The sequence below is a fragment of the Enhydra lutris genome, unplaced genomic scaffold, assembly GCF_002288905.1.
Source record: "Enhydra lutris kenyoni isolate GAN:26980312 unplaced genomic scaffold, ASM228890v2 scaffoldscaffold34, whole genome shotgun sequence".
Classification (NCBI taxonomy): domain Eukaryota; kingdom Metazoa; phylum Chordata; class Mammalia; order Carnivora; family Mustelidae; genus Enhydra; species Enhydra lutris.
In genome coordinates, this window is record NW_019154118.1 from 9807651 (window position 1) to 9813520 (window position 5870).

The following is a 5870-nucleotide window of genomic DNA, read 5'->3' on the forward strand; positions in this document are numbered from 1 at the left end:
GACTCTTGGCCACAGCTTTCTCAATCTATATTCTATATTTCAAATTTACTTGGGGATTAAAGGAAGGATACGGAAGTGTTGGTTGTTTGTCTTGCTGCTATAGATCTCTGGATTCTTTCTCTTTCTGAATTTGGTAGCCTTCGTGTGCCTTATTTAATTGTGATAAGAGTCCATTTTGGGTTATGATCATTTCTTTTTAGCTTTGTAGCCTTTTCTCCAAAGCTGGTGAGAAATGTACATTCCTAGGATTAGATAGAACTTTATACCTGTGTGAGATCCCCTGCCAACCGAAATTTATTATTAAATGGAGAGCCCCTGGCCTGGTTCCACTTAAGAAGTCTCTTCCTAACTCCCTAGAAATAAATGAAGAAGGATATTCTGGCTTAAAATGAAGAACCAGAAAACAGGATGGAAAGAGAACTTTGAGCATGTGTTATAGGCCAACAGTAGACTAGTTCCCTTATAATTCAATGTCTTTAAATTTTACAATATATTTATTATAATCTGGTTTTAAAGTAGAAAAAAGTAGGCTTAAAGAGATGAGCTGACTTGCCCAGGTGTCACGCAACAGCCAGCATGTGCGACCAGGTGTGGCAGACCCTGAGGTCTGTCTCCGACTAGAAAGAAAACACACTGAGCTTTGTGGAGCTTTGACTGAGAGCTTGAGGAAGTCAGGGCCATGTCTCCTTCCCTTTCTGTCCTGGATCCTGTTGTCAGTGTAGAGATTATACAGCAGTGGGAGCTAAGCTCTAAATTAAAAGAGGAGAGAATGGGTGACTCTGGGGAGTCATGGACTGGTGAGGGCCAGGTGTATTTATTTTTACACTTGAACTGTCTCTATCCCATTCAGTTTGGAAAACCTTTGCAGATAAGGCTTTGTGACAGAACACTTTAAAGGACTAGTCTCTTCATCTGGCCTAGGGCCCACAGGTGAGAACTGAAAGAAGGAACATACCTCCGAGCAGATTGGAGGGGAGAAAGGAGAATGCAGACACGTGGGGAAAGCCGAGCAAGCAGGCGGTCAGGCTAGGTGCTCTTCTCTAGAACTTGCACTGAAGCTTCCAGGTGCACTGAAGCTGTGTGGAGATGTTGAGCCAGCCAAGTGGAGCCTGGACTCCTCTAACAAGCACAGACAGCTATTTGTCTCCTCCTGAGAGAGTTGCTGACAGAGCAAGTCTGGGAAACTTGTAGGTTCTGACCTTGAATCCATCTTTTTTATTCCCCAACAAAGGTGTCCGACTATGAGATCAATGGATAATAGCTATGAAGTTTTGGGTGACTACTTACACGGAGAAAAATGTGTTAAGGTTGGAAACTAAAACACCACAGCTTTCTAAAGCATGCGCGTGCGTGTGTGTTTTACACAGATACATAAATGGCAGGTTTGTGTGTTAAGGGCAAAAAATACACTTTCTACAAAGTATTTTAGCGTGGCCTGCCTTCTGTAGATTCCCAGTCCATATTGACCAGCTGTGGGGATTGACTGATAGATTACCCTCTACCTTCATACTCTAAGCAGTCATGGCCAATCCCCAAAACACCCCCACAGGGGTGGGATAAGAAGCAGAAGGCTAAAAAATGAATTTACTGAGAGCTCTACACGGGGTACGCCTATGGTGTTTAATATGGCACCCCTTGGGCTCACGGCCTTCCTGGAGGCAGGGCTTAGAGGTCATCTGAGTGCCCCATTCATCACTCTTTGGTCAGTGGCCTTCAAGCACGTGGTGCTCTGTGCCTTACCCAGAGGGGATCCTGTAGCAGAGAGACTGTGGTGATCTCCACTCTTTACAAGGTGGAGAGGGAGAGTAAATCAAGAGTGCACCATGAAAAACAGGTGGTTTCAGAGCCTGGTAAAACCTGACGGAAGCTCCATTAGCAGGCACTAACCCCACAACGGAGTCGTTGGCCCGGTCCGCTAGGTGGCGCTGCGTGTTATAGTTTAGAAAGTCCCTCAAGTCAGCAAAACACACACATATTAGGTAGTTTTTCGAAAAGTTCCTTAAATTTCTCATATATAAAAATGGAAGTAAAGCTGACATTCTTTGGTGACATGCTGTATGAGCTATTTAATCTAAAAATTCATCAGAATTATTGTACCATCGTTCAGGTCCTAGGAAATGCATAGCCATTCGTTCATGCTTTGTACTGTGTATGCAGCCGTTCACTTCATCCTAACGCACTGTGATCCATTTCTCCTTCTGTTCTCCAAGACAACTCTTCCATCAACTCTATCTCACTGCCGCTTCAGTTGAAGCATTTTTATTTTACTTTGATTTTTTTCAAAGTGTAAAGAAACCTGCCACAATTATTTTATGGAAGAGAAAGAGGCAGAGAGCAGAAGAGATTTTCAAAGTTTCCCGAGTTAATAATGGGGCTCAAACCTGACATCAGGATTCCTGAGCTCTCACTCCTCAGATAGTTTAAGGATCATTTTTGGCTTGCAAGCAACTCCTTATTTCTATATTGGCTAATATTTTTTATAGCTATTGGTCCCCTGTCCTTTCCCTAACCCATATCTTTAAAAAGGTAAGAATTTTTCATTACAGAATTTTTATTTTTTTTTTAAATTTTTTTTTTTAAAGATTTTATTTGACAGAGAGAGATCACAAGTAGACAGAGAGGCAGGCAGAGAGAGAGGGAGGGAAGCAGGCTCCCTGCTGAGCAGAGAGCCCTATGCGGGACTCGATCCCAGGACCCTGAGATCATGACCTGAGCCGAAGGCAGCGGCCCAACCCACTGAGCCACCCAGGTGCCCTCATTACAGAATTTTTAATTAGCACCTAGAGTACAAATAATAAATATTTTGTCATAACTTCTTGTCTTAAACCTTTAAGTATCTGGCTGTTGGTATGTAGGAACAAGTTTCCAGATGTGGGATTCATCCTCACAGGAGCACAAGAACTCAGGGATGGAAAGAGTTTTTGTAGCTCATAGGATTCGATCTTTAATCTCTATTTCCATCCCAATACTTGGGAAATATTCTATTCCTCAGAGGCTGAAATCACAGTTTTTATTATATTTACCAAACATGTTCTAAGCATTTTCCTAAATGCTTTGTAAATATTAAATAATCTTCATAAGCAACCATATGAAGTCGGTGCTCTTAATATCCCCATTTCACGGATCGGGAAGGGGTGATTTGCTTGAGGTCATTCAGCTCAGGGTTAAACAGGAGTCAGGGTTTAAAGTCAGGTGGTTTGGCTCCAGCCTAAGCTTCTATGTACTTTTATTATTATTATTTAGTATTTTACTGTGTTGCTCCATTAAAAAAAGAAAGAAAAACAAGGGACCAAGGTCAAGCAATATAAATCCAGTTGATAGAAATAGCAAAAAGCCGCAGCTGAGTCAAACGGAAAACCCAGAATCGGGATTGGGCAAGAGTCCGAGACAAAGCAGTTGAAAGCCACATGGGACCTCAGAGACACTGGCACTCATCCACCGTGTGTTTTTGGTGGGTCTTTGCCTGGTAGACTTTGGCTCCTCCCTAGTTCAGAGACAGAGTGGGGCGGCCCAGAGGCTGTTTTCCAGGACATACCCAGCTGTCTCTCTCTTAAGCGCTGTCCACCTGGAATGTTTGATACTTGGGTTGGTTTTCAGAGGTGCCAGTGGGGGAAACCAAAGCCACAAACCAAGAATGTATTTGTTTCTTGGTCTCTGTTTCTAACAGATCATTATTGGCAGTCGCTGTTTACTCCAGGAAAAAAAGCTTCCAGCCCCCCACCACACCCCAGCACACATCTTCTTGTCTCAGGTTCCTGGGACCTAAGAAAGGACAGTAGGGATCAAAATCAGGGCCCAACACCACGAACAGAATGAGAAAGTTACTTTTTCCTGGCTTCCATCACCATGCTGGGTATTGTAAAGAATGTATCAGGCATTACCCTCAGAGAACTCGGGGAAGTCAGAGAGGCAGCATTTCCCTGGACCTCAGAGTTACATAGCCATTCCCTCCATGTTTCCTTTTAATCTTTGGGGATCTCTTTGGGTTTTCAGTCTTCCAAATGATGTTTCCCCATGTTTACACTGAGGAACAGGTAATAACTTCCTATTGTTGTAGTAACGAAGTATGACTGAATTAGTGGTTTGGAACGACACGGATTTCTTATCTTACAGTTTGGGAGGTCAGAAATCAGCAGTAGGTTTCACAAGGCTCATATAAAGGTTCTGGAGGCTCTAGGGGAGAATCCCATTTCCTTTCTTTTTCTGGTTTCTAGAGGCTGTCTTTGTGGATTGTTGGCTGAGTTAGTGTACCCTTCCTCTGTCTTCAGAGCCCCATCTTCTAATTTGACCACTGACACTCTTGCCTCCCTCTTTGATTTGTAAGGAGCCTTGTGATTACACTGGGCCCACACTGACCACCCAGGATAGTCTCCCCATCTCATGGTACTTAATCACATCTGCAGTTAACATATTCATGGGTCCTGGGTTTAGGATGTAGACATCTTTGGGGGAGAGGGTGTTATTCTGCCCACCATAGGATCTATGGCCCCACCCTCCGAGTCTAAGTCTTGCTTCCTTCTGCCCTCCAGTTTCCATCTTCTCCCCACCTCATGGCTTTATCCCCAAGAGCACTCTCCAGTCCCTATGACATGCTGAGTCTCCTTCGCCCCAACTTCAGCCTTGCTGAAAGCCTCAGAGTACCAAGGGTTCCCTCTCTTCATTACTTCTCTCCTCTCCGCCCCTCCCACCGCAACTGCACACCACCCCAGCCTCCCAATGGCTCTCTAAAGGAGAAATGCAAAGAGTTATTGCTTTTTAATTACAAGTGCTATTGTAACATCTATAAGGAAGAGCACTTTAAGCTTAATTGAGACCAAATGTGAAGTTAAATTAAATGAATAACTAATTAACGTAATGCTCCTGCATTAGCCCCAAGTGAGTGCTGAGGCCCAGAGAGAAGGCAGGTAGCAGGCTTCTGGGGAACAGTTAGCGCCCAGAGTGGAGGTGGGGCAGGGAACCCGGGGCCTGGGAGACCAGTGCACAGGGGCACAGACCAGGGCCTGGGTTCCTCAACCTTTGCGGTCTCCCCCTAACTCCCACCCACAGCCCCCATCCTCATCGCTGAGGCCAGGGGCTGAGCTCCACGGGCCTTCTGCTCATTGCCAGCACCACGCTGATCCCTTGGCTGTCCAGGCATGAGCGGGCACATTCTGCCGCTCTCCAGGTCCCCCTGCTGCGCTCTGAGCGGTGTGCTCAGTGTTCCTGTCCACGTCTTCCCTCTTCCAGGTCCCCTCCCTACCTTATCAAACTAGCCACCTGTCCAAGTCCCACTCGTTCTTCTTCTGATGCCTTTCACATCCCTTCCTCCGCAGATCACCCCTCTGGCCCTGTCCGTTCAGGCTGGACTGGGGGATGGTGAAGCCTGTGCTTAACACTGACTCAGTCGGCTCCCTTCATGCCCGTCGTCTGAGGCAGGTCATGTCAGAACTGCCTTCTAGGTGAGGACACAGGCTTCACGGGAGTCAGTGGGGAGGCGAGGGCAGAGGAAGCCTCCCACCCCAGGAGGAAGTCTCCCAGCCTTCCTACCCTGCCCCGATGCAACGGAGAGAAGGCTGACAGTTGGTGAAGAGAGCACCCTCTGCTCTCCACCTGGAAGCAGGAAGAGTGTGGGGCCCACGCTGGGCTCTGCCGGCGGAGGATGGCACCATCTAGTGGCTTTCCTCAGCGAGCCGCTCAGATGCCTCTGTTCGGAAAGAAGGCTCCAAGAAAGCTGGAGTAAGGCCATGACCTGCAGCACCGCCCCAGGGGGCACCCGACGACCCAGAGATCGTGGACCATCACCTGTTTCAAACCCGAGTGAGTGTCAGTTCGTCACCAGGGCGGTGTGTACAAGCTGCGTCACTGTTGCCCCGCCCCCAGCGTCCCCGTTA